Below are 11,640 nucleotides of genomic sequence, written 5' to 3' on the forward strand. Positions count from 1 at the left end.
GATTTCCTCCAGGTGCTCCAGTTTCCTCCCACACTCTGAAATATGTGCTGGTTAGGTGCATTGACCCAAACAGGTGCTGGAATGTGGTGATTAGGGGAATTTCACAGTAACTTCATTGCAGTGTTAATGTAAGCCTTACTTGTGACTAATAAATAAACTTTAATCTAGAAATTCCATTAAAATTAATGTTCTGGGGACCCGGGTTCAAATCCCACCATGGCAGTGGTGGAATTTGAATTCAATAAAAAATATCTGGAATTAAGAATCTACTGATGACCATGAAATCATTGTTGATTGTCAGCTGATGACCATGAAATCATTGTTGATTGGTGAACCAGACGGGTTTTTCTGACAATGTCCTTCAGGGGAGGAAATCTGCTATCCTTATCCGTTCTGACCTATGAGTGAGTCCAGAGCCACAGCAATGTGGTTGAATCTTAACTGGCCTAGGGCACCTAGGGATGGTCAATAAATGCTGGCCAGCCAGCAACGCTCATGTCCCACAAATGGACTTTAAAAATTCATTTGCATCAGCATTGTATTTCCTTGCCCTGTACATGATGCTGTACAGATAAGCTGACAATTTAAGCATCCAGTGCTGTATTTTTGCTGAGGCAATGGGAGAATAGATTTTGACTCACTGAAAAGGCTCCTCAATGGCTTGTGGTCAATACATATGGTGAACAAATGACTATCGAGGTCTGATGGAATCTTTTCACCACAAAAGCATTAGTTTGACCTTCTTTGTCCAACGGAATATCCCTTTTCAACCTTTGTCAGCATTCTAGACACAAAACCAATGGGCTTTTCAGACCCATCCTCCATTACATGAGAAAGAAATGCCCACCACCCCCCCAGCCCCCTGACAAACACACACCACAGGGCAAGGCCATCAGTTGACAGAATAAGTTCTCTGTCTGGATCAAAATAGATTAGCAGCTTAGCTGATTTCAGCAGGGCTTTCACATCTATGAAAGCAGCCTTCTGTGAGGACTCCCACTTCCATTTGGTTTCTTTGTGCAGATGTAGGTATAGTTGAGCCAACACTGTAAACATGTTCACTGGACTGGAGCAAAAACCAAACAATTGTATTTGAACAACCCTTTATAGTGCTGCTTTGAATTTTCTTCTAGCAACAGTTGTTGGTGTGCCTGGCTCATGTATAGTTTTGAAAACATCTTGCCTCTTGCAAGAGTTGGAAACTAGTCTTCCACCTTAGGTAATGAATAAGCATCTAACTTGGAACCAAAAGACAAAATGTTGAGAATCTCAACAGGTCTGGCAGCATCTGTAAGGAGAGAAAAGAGCTGAAGTTTCAGGTCCAGATGACCCTTTGTCAAAGCTGGCCAACTAAGTGGGAACTTGGAAACCTTGTTAATAGTGAGCTTTTAGTCACCACGTTTATGAACTGTATCATCATTCTTTAGAACAGGAATGATTGGAACTGCCTAATGAGAAAACTGAATAGACTCATTGACTCCAAACTTTTGCAGCTGTTCCAATTCCTCCTCCACTTTCTTTCTCCTAGCATAAGGCATGAAAAAGCAAGGATCAGTGTATAGCTTCACATGCAATGAACACATTTGGGTATTTCTTACCAACATCCTCGATCACCTTGTGTTTTTGATCTTGTCCCAATCAATGGAATTTAGTCATGCCCTAGCAATGGGATCACCTCACATTCCTCTTAACTGATAGACCCAGTGTCCTCAATGTCTTCACACAGAACAATCCTGACATCCCAGGGATCAGTCTGGTGAAATTATAAGAAGACTCTATAATACTATATAAATGATTTGGGAGTGGGGACCAAATGTAATATTTCCAATTTTGCTGATGACACAAAACTAAGTGGGGACTTGAATTGTGAGGAGGATGGAAAGAGGCTTCAAAGGAATTTAGTTATACCATGTGAATAAGCAAGAACCCCAAGATGTGAAAAAATGGGAAGTTATTCACTTTGATAGGAAAAGCAGAAATACAAAGTATTTCTTACATGTTAAGAGAATACAAATTGTTGATATCCAAAAGCGGCCTGGATGTCCTTGTTCATAAGTCACTGAAAGCTAGCATACAGATGCAGCAAACAATTTGGAAAGCAAATGGTATGTTGGCCTTTATCATAAGAGTTTGAGTACAGCAGTAAAGAAACCTTCCTGCAATTGTATAGAACTTTGTGAGGCTGTAATTGACATATTGTGTAAAGTTTTGATCTCCTTACCTAAGGAAGGATATATTTCCAGTAGAGGGAGTGCAGTGGAGGTGCAGGTTTGAAAAAAAGATTTTATCAGTGTTACAAGTAGGCTTAGATTAATATTAGAATGAAGTTCGTTTGAAAACCTCCCTGGTCGCCACACTCTGACACCCGTTCGGGTACACTGAGGGAGAATTTAGCATAGCCAATGCATCTAACCTGCACATCTTTGTGCTGTGAGAAGAAACTGGAGGAAACCCACACAAACACGGGGATAACGTGCAGACTCCAAGCCAGAAATTGTACCTGGGTCTCTGGCACTGTGAGATCAACTTTGTAATTTATACAGTAAACTTTACAGCTCCAAAGCCAATTGCTGACAGTTGTACATTGTAGCTATAGGATTTTAATGTCTGTATTTGCCAAATGTACTAGTTGCCTTGTTATAGGAAATTCAGTAGTTTAAAAATAGAGGTTAGGCTGGGTGCTTCTTCCCCGGCTCTTGTCTGATGAGGCCCTAACAGATGATTTTAGATTGGATGCTTCATGGACAGCTGCAACTTTTTCCTCCATCAAATACACAGGACAGCAGACTCTGCCTCATCAGTGCCAGGTCGGGCTGTTTTAGACCCTTGAATCAATTGGTGTTGCATTGGAATCACCTATCAACGCAACTAATATCTGATCTCACACTAGAAGTAAACATTGAGACTATCCTAATAATAGTTATAACAATTTAAAGAGCTCTACCATCAGGCACATGTTAAAATCCATCTAGAGTCAGAGACACCTTTTTTCCATCTTTTTCATCATTAATAGAAATGGTGTGACATGGGGAGGGGCGGGGGGGGGGGGGTGGTTTGCATGATGCAAGTGTGGGAACAGCTGTTTTTCCTGTGAGCTCTGGCTCTCCTCATCTTTCAATCCTTTCATTTATCCTGATGCACGGCCCATAATTACCTAAACATGAAGTGGAAACTCCGTCCTATGTGCCTGGAGGATTTCTGGTTATGTTCTTGGACAAAATGCCGCGATTCAGAGGGGGGGTGGGATCCTGAGTAGCGGGGGTGAAAGTGAGGGGGGCATAGATGGGGACTGCAATGCACGGCATCGTGGGGATGAAGCGGAGCAGGGTTTGAAATGCGTATACTTTAATGCGAGGAGTATTCTCAATAAAGTGGATGAACTTGCAGCGTGGATCAGTAGCTGGGACTTTGATGTTGTGGCCATTTCAGAGACATGGATAGAGCAGGGTCAGGAATGGTTGTTGCAGGTTCCGGGGTTCAAATGCTTCAGTCGGAGCAGAGAAGGAGGTAGAGGGGGGGAGGGGTAGCATTATTAGTCAAGGATTGTATCACGGTGTCAGAGAGGAAGTTTGATGAGGACTTGTCTGTTGAGGTAGTATGGGCTGAGATTAGAAATAGGAGAGGGGAGGTCACCCTGTTGGGAGTCTTTTATAGACCTCCTAAAAGTTCTAGAGAGGTTGAGGAAAGGATTGTGGAGACGATCCTGGATAGGAGTGAAAGTAATAGGGTAATTGTTATGGGGCACTTTAACTTTACTAATATTGATTGGAATAGCTATAGCTCTAGCTCATTAGAGGGGTCAGTTTTTGTGCAAAGTGTGCAGGAAGGTTTTTTGACTCAGTATGTTGATAGGCCAACTAGAGGTGAGGCTATATTGGATTTGGTGCTGGGAAATGAGCCAGCCCAGGTGCTAGACTTGGAAGTTGGTGTGCATTTTGGTGATAGTGACCACAATTCGGTTACGTTCACCTTAGTGATGGAAAGGGATAGGCATGAACCTCAGGTCAGTAGTTTTAGCTGGGGGAAGGGTAATTATCTAGATCTAGATAGGCTGGGCGAATGGGCCAGGAAATGGCAAATGGAATTTAATGTTGGCAAGTGTGAGGTGGTCCACTTTGGTAGGAAGAATGGTAGGAAGGACTATTACTTACGGGGCGAAAAACTGCAGCAGGCGACGGTGCAGAGGGACCTCGGGGTCCTTGTGCATGAGTCGCAAAAACCCAGCTTGCAGGTGCAGCAGGTGGTCAGGAAGGCGAATGGGATGCTGGCCTTCATAGCGAAGGGGATTGAATATAAAAGTAGGGAGGTCTTGCTGCAGCTGTATAGGGCATTGGTGAGGCCGCAGCTGGAGTACTGTGTGCAGTTTTGGGCGCCGCACCTGCGCAAAGATATTTTGGCCTTGGAGGGAGTGCAGAGGAGGTTTACAAGGCTGATACCGGAGTTGAGGGGGTTGAGCTATGAGGAGAGGCTGAATAAACTGGGCTTGTACTGGTTAGAGTTTAGAAGAATGAGGGGAGATCTCATTGAGACGTATAAGATGATGAATGGGATGGATAGGATAGAGGTGGAAAGACTCTTCCCGCTCAAAAAAGACAGTAGGACTAGGGGGCACAGCCTCAAGATAAAAGGGGGGTGGTTTAGAACGGAGTTGAGGAGGAACTTCTTCACTCAAAGGGTGGTGAATCTCTGGAATTCTCTGCCCGTTGAAGTGGTGGAGGCTGCCTTGCTAAATATTTTTAAGACGCGGGTTGATGGGTTTTTGATAGGAGAGGGGATTAAGGGTTATGGGGAGAGGGCGGGAAAGTGGAACTGAGCCACGACAGATCAGCCATGATCTTATTGAATGGCGGGGCAGGCTCAAAGGGCTAGATGGCCTACTCCTGCTCCTATTTCTTATGTTCTTAATTATGAGGCTATTAGGAGAGAATTAGGAAGCATAGGTTGGACTAGGAGACTACAGGGTCTCGGAACATCCGAAATGTGGAGTTTTTTCAAGGAGCAGCTACTGCGAGTCCTTGATATGTATGTCCCTGTCAGGCAAGGAGGAATTGGTCGAGCTAGGGAACCGTGGTGCACTAAGAAAGTTGGTTCGCTGGTTAAGAAGAAAAAGGAGGCTTATGTCCGGATGAGACTTGAGGGCTCAGGTAGTGCACTAGAAAGCTTTAGATTGGCTAGGAGGGAGTTAAAGAGTGAGTTAAGAAGGGCTAAAAGAGGACATGAGAAGACTTTGGCTGATAGGATTAAGGAGAATCCTAAGGCGTTCTATAGATATGTTAAGAACAGAAGGTTGGTTAGGGCAAGATTGGGGCCAGTTAGAGATAGCAGTGGGAATTTGTGTGTGGAGCCGGAAGAGATTGGAGAGGCATTGAACCAATATTTCTCTTCGGTGTTCACGCAGGGGGACATAAATGTAGCTGTGGAGAACACTGGGTTACAGGGTTGTAAACTGGACAGTATTGCAGTTGATAAGGAGGATGTGCTAGATATTCTTGAGGGTTTGAAAATAGATAAGTCCCCTGGGCTGGACAGGATTTACCCTAGGATTCTCTGGGAGGCAAGAGAGGCGATTGCAGAGCCTCTGGCTCTGATCTTCAGGTCGTCATTGGTCACAGGTATAGTGCCAGAAGATTGGAGGATAGCGAATGTTGTCCCATTGTTTAAGAAGGGGAACAGAGACTTCCCCGGGAATTATAGACCGGTGAGTCTTACTTCTGTTGTGGGCAAGGTTTTAGAAAAAATTATTAGGGATAGGATTTATAGTTATTTGGAGAGTAATGAATTGATTGGAGATAGTCAGCATGGTTTTGTGGAGGGTAGGTCGTGCCTTACTAACCTTATTGAGTTTTTTGAGAAAGTGACCAAAGAGGTGGATGGGGGTAAGGCAGTTGACGTGGTATATATGGACTTTAGTAAGGCGTTTGATAAGGTTCACCATGGAAGGCTTCTGCAGAAAATGCAGAAGTATGGGATTGAGGGTGATTTAGGTAATTGGATCAGGAATTGGCTGGCGGATAGGAGACAGAGGGTGGTGGTTGATGGTAAGTATTCGTCATGGAGTTCAGTTACGAGTGGTGTGCCTCAGGGATCTGTTTTGGGGCCACTGCTGTTTGTAATTTTTATAAATGATCTGGATGAGGGTATAGTTGGGTGGATTAGTAAATTTGCTGATGACACCAAAGTCGGAGGTGTGGTAGACAGTGAGGAAGGGTGTCTTAGTTTACAGGGAGACTTGGACAAGTTGCAGAGCTGGGCCGAGAGGTGGCGGATGGAGTTTAATGTGGAAAAGTGTGAGGTAATTCACTTTGGCAGGAATAACAGATGTGTAGAGTATAGGGCTAACGGTAGGACTCTGAATAGTGTGGATGAACAGAGGGATCTAGGTATATGTGTACATTGATCCCTGAAAGTTGGGAATCAAGTAGATAGGGTTGTTAGGAAGGCATACGGTGTCTTGACGTTTATTGGTAGGGGGATTGAATTTAGGAGCCGCAGCGTCATGTTGCAACTGTACAAAACTCTGGTGCGGCCGCACTTGGAGTATTGTGTGCAGTTCTGGTCCCCACATTATAGGAAGGATGTGGAGGCTTTGGAGAGGGTGCAGAGGAGGTTTACCAGGATGTTGCCTGGTATGGAGGGGAGGTCCTATGAGGAAAGACTGAGGGATTTGAGGTTGTTATCGTTAGAAAGAAGGCAGCTAAGAGGGGACCTTATTGAAACATATAAGATGATTAGAGGTTTAGATAGGGTGGACAGTGATAGCCTTTTTCCTCGGATGGAGAAAGCTAGCACGAGGGAGCATAGCTTTAAATTAAGGGGTGGTAGTTATAGGACGGATGTCAGGGGTAGGTTCTTTACCCAGAGGGTGGTGAGGGATTGGAATGCCCTGCCTGCTGCAGTTGTAAATGCGCCTAGTTTGGGGGCGTTTAAGAGATCCGTGGATAGGTTTATGGATGGAAAGGGTTTGGTTTAGGTTAGAGGGTCATTGATTTTTAACTGGTCGGCGCAACATCGTGGGCCGAAGGGCCTGTTCTGCGCTGTAATGTTCTAAAGTCATGAAAATCCTCAATGGAAGGAAGCAGTGGGAGGCAGCTGGGGTGGAGTTGGGCCCTCAAGATGGCGATTTGGTCAGTGAGCAGGCTATTAATCCGGCAACATCGGAGGTGTTGTAGGTGATGGCTGCCAATATGATTAACATCATCGGCGACAAACTTTGCTTTTTGTCACAGAGTTTCAGTGCTTGTATTGCTGAACTCCAGAGAACCAATAAGGAGCTTAATGAAGCAGAGGAAAGAATCTCGTAGTCACAAATGCAGTTTCCTCAGTTCAGGCCCGCTTTCAGTCCTTGGAAAATTAGATAAATGGGATGTCAGATATCCTGGTCGATCCGAGGCTGGAAGAGGAGTGCCCATGTGACTAGCTTTCCAGGAACTAAGGGCGAGCTTCTAGATAAAAGTTTTTGAGGATCTTGAATTATTAATCTTGAAGGAGAATGTCATTTCCTGATTTCCTGGCTGGTAATTTTGCATTTTCTCCGCCTTAGTCGTCGAGGTTTCAGTGAGACTGGAAAGCATCTGAAGTTTGCCCTGCTTTATCCTGCTACCCTGAGGGTGACATCTGATGGATCCTTAAGGCTTTTGGACAATTCTACTAAGGCCTCTCTAAACTCTGTGGTTGACAATAGTTTGGAGTCATAATTTGCAGTTCAGCACTAATCCTGGACTTTACCCCTTGTTGTTATACTACTTTTTTGATTTTATGAAGTTATTTATCATGTTGACAGGGATGACCTAACATATAAGCATTGAAGCGAATTTTGCCTGTTATCCTTTGAAAACCTGCGAAGTCCACTTGTTTATAATGGAATGCACCCCTCAGTGTGTTTTTTTTTATTAGTGTCATAAGTAATCTTACATTAACATTGCAATGAAATTACTGTGAAAATTGCCTGTTCGGTACACTGAGGGAGAATTTAGCATGTCTTTTGGACTGTGGGAGGAAACTAGAGTAGCTGGAGGAAACCCATGCAGACATGGGGAGAACGTATGAACTCCGCGCAGACAGTGACCCAAGCCGGGAATTGAACCCAGGTCCCTGGCTCTGTGAGGCAGCAGTGCTAACCATTGTTCCACCATGCAATTACTCCAAGCTTAAGGCACAAATTTACTTCTATTATATCCTCATTGTGCCAGGGGTGCAAGGTGGCACAGGGAACTACCTGCACTGCTTCTGTTCCTTGTCAAAACTGAATTCCAATGGTTTAATACCTTTAAGGAGCTTGAGAGTGTTGGGGAGCCCACTGGATAGGCTGTGTGATGTTTGTCCATTTTTTCCTTAAATTTATGATGGTGGCATATATTATGTGGTATCCTTCACTCTTGTCATGGTTGAGTAGTGCCACTGCAGGGAATTCGTTGGATGGTTTGCTGTGGAGGTTACGGGTATGGCCCAATGAGTCCTTGCAGCTGGTGAGGAAAACACCCTTAGAACTAATGATTTCATATAGTTTGTTTCTGTATTTTTGGTATTTTGAGGTCAAAGGATCTTTGATTGACACCCGGAAAGGTGCAGACAGAGCACAGACCTGGGAAAAGACATTGGGTGGAATTCTCCCACTTCTCGCTTGGGCGAGGCTCATAAAATCCCACCAGAGGCCAATGGAGAATTCCGTCCTGTGAGCCTTGCCCACCCCGATTCAGGAAGGGCAAGACAGTAAAATTCCAGTCTAAGCGTTTGTATGAAAACTGGAGTAATTTACATTGTTTTTTTTCAGTGGGAGTCCAGAGAAGAATCTCCCACACTCTGTGCCCTGCAGAGGCCACCAGTGTGAACATCATTCAATTTCAGAGGTGGGACCTATCCCCACTGGAGAGACTGAAATCAGCATGCTGAGCAGGCCACTGCTCATGCACTGATCCGTCAGTGCCAAAATCGGTGCATGTGCGGTGGCCCTGCACTGGTGGCCTCCCAATTGCCCCAAACAACCCTGCGACCTCCACAAAATCCCTAATGCCCCAGTGCAGAAGGAAGCCATTCAATGCATTGAGCCTGCACCGACTCTTAGAAAGAGCATCTTTCCTGTCTTTGTACATTATTAGTACAGTTTATTCATAGGTTCCAGTCATGGCTCAAGTAAGAAACCCTGTAATCTGCTTATATTGCAGATACCTATTTTAATATGTATCTGTGAGAATTGTTCAATAAAGTTATTAAAATATCAGTATCTTTCCCATTTAGCTTATCTCTATTAACAACCAAAAACTGTAAAAAGTTTTAAATTGCCAAGACTGAGAGACTGATGTTTAGATCTGAACACTGATTGAAAAAGAACAGCATTTTGGTGCAGTATCAGTATAATGCTATTTGAGACCTGTGCTCTGAATGTGTGTGATGGCACAATATAAATTACTTTGATATGTCCTTGCTTTTTGAGAAACTGCGCTATATGATATATTTGACAGCCGTGTCTTCGATGACCTGCACAAGCTAGTTGTTGTCAAAGTACCATTTCTCTGTCTCATATCTCAGACTCAGAGCTGCAGCAGCAATTGAATGTGCTGGATTGCTGGAATTGTACTCATACAGTGAGCTGTGAGCAAATGGGAGTCAATGTAAATTAGCATGAGTTAGATTAGTCAAAGATTACACTCATTTTGTTATTGCACAACAAGGTAAGGGATTTGAGGAATTGAAAATTTTACATTTCAGCATCAAATAGGCCAGGGACTTTGGTCTGTCTGAATGATATTGCTAAATAATGCTGCGTTAGGAGCAGTTTTGTGCTATAGGTCTGTGCCATCACAAAATGGACCGCAGCTGTCCAAGGCCTGCTGACATCAAACACTACAGAGGACACTACAGCAAGGCAGAGGAGATTATTAGCCATCAGTCTCAACTGGATTTGAACCCAGGTTTCAATCTCACTCCCGTGCAAATCCCCAAAGACTAATAATGATACATTTATTTGTACATGGTAACCAGTTATGTAATATGCTGCTTCTCTGAAATTTGCCACAGTTACTGCTAATCAATAGACAGAACAATAACAGAGATTTACCTCCCTTGTTCTCTTACTTTTCCCTCAATCCTGTATCTCTGCAGAGTGCAAAATCCTAGATTTGAGGGGACGTTTTCACCCAGACGGTGGCGGATATCTGGAACTTACTGCCTAATGTAGACATGACTAGAGTAGGGAGAGGCAGAGGTAGTAAAGACAGAAACCCTCACACATTTGAAGTGCAGTAACCATCAAGGCTATGGACCAAGAGTTGGAAAGTGGAATTGGGCTCGACGGTGACTGATCGGTTGGTCTAGAAATGAGGGGTTGAATGGCCTCCTTCCATGCTGTAAACTTTTATGGCACAGTGGTTAGCACTCACAGTGCCTGAACAAAGAACAAAGAACAACACAACACAGGAAGCAGGCCCTTCGGCCCTACAAGCCCATGCTGCCCATTTTAACACTCAGTGAGTGCCCCATTCCAATCCTTCTTCTACCTATGACTTTTGTCTACGCCTCTTGGACTCCACAATAAAGGGGTGCAAATTTAGAGAATTATATGTGTGTCAGATTAAGGGAGGTCTAATTTAGGGACAATTTGTTAACACCAATCAGCCTAAAAGCATGTTTTTGGGGCGTGGGAGGAAACCGCAGCACCCGGAGAAAACCCACGCAAAGCATGGGGAGAATGTTCAAACTCCCACAGACACTGACCCAAGTCGGAGATCCGACCCGGGTCCCTGTATCTGCACAGCAAACAGTGATAGTCACTGAGCTGATGTGTTGTCTGTCAGTTGGTCCAGTTTAAGCGTATACTAACGACGTGAAGCACTAGGCAACTCTCGAAGCAACATCCAAGAGCAGCCCTTGCATGACCCACCGCGTGTATGCCCCTTGTTGGCCAACAAGGCAGGCCGAATCACCTGTGGATGTAAAAAAAGACATCAATAAACATACACAGCCTATACAGACATTCACGGAAGATCCCCAGAAGCTCAAACGTAAGAGACAGGAGAGCCTTAAAATATGTTGGACGGCCCATAGGAATCTATTGATTCCCAGGGACGTCCTGAGGCTCTTGATCCTTAACTAGAACATACTTTCGTATCCCTCCATCTCTAGTCTGTTCATGTGCCTATCTAGGTAAGCCTTAAACAACTCTAGTGTGCCTGCCTCCACCACCCTACTTGGCAGTGCATTCCAGGCTCCCACAACCCTCTGTGTGAAAAACCTCCCTCTAACATCTGAATTATACCTCACCCCTCTAACCCTAAGCCATGGCCCCTCGTGATTTTCGTATCCAACCTGGGAAAAAGCTTCCCACTGTTCACTCTATCTATACCCTTCATTATCTTATACACCTCTATGAGATCTCCCCTCATTCTCTGTCTTTCCAGGGAGAACAGCCCCAATTTGCCCAATCTCTCCTCATAGCCTGGGACCTGGGTTTAATTTGCCAGCTTGAGTCACCGTCTCTGTGGAATCTGCATGTTCTCCCCATGTTCTCTTCGTGGATTTCCAGTTTTTTCCCTCAGTCTGAAAGATGTGCTGGTTACGTGCATTGGCTACGCTAAAATCTCCCTCAGTGTACCGAATAGGTGCCGGAATGTGGCAATTGGGGGATTTTCACAGTAACTTCATTGC

This window comes from Carcharhinus amblyrhynchos, chromosome 7, assembly GCF_965287045.1.
Source record: "Carcharhinus amblyrhynchos chromosome 7, sCarAmb.v2.hapA, whole genome shotgun sequence".
NCBI classification, from domain to species: domain Eukaryota; kingdom Metazoa; phylum Chordata; class Chondrichthyes; order Carcharhiniformes; family Carcharhinidae; genus Carcharhinus; species Carcharhinus amblyrhynchos.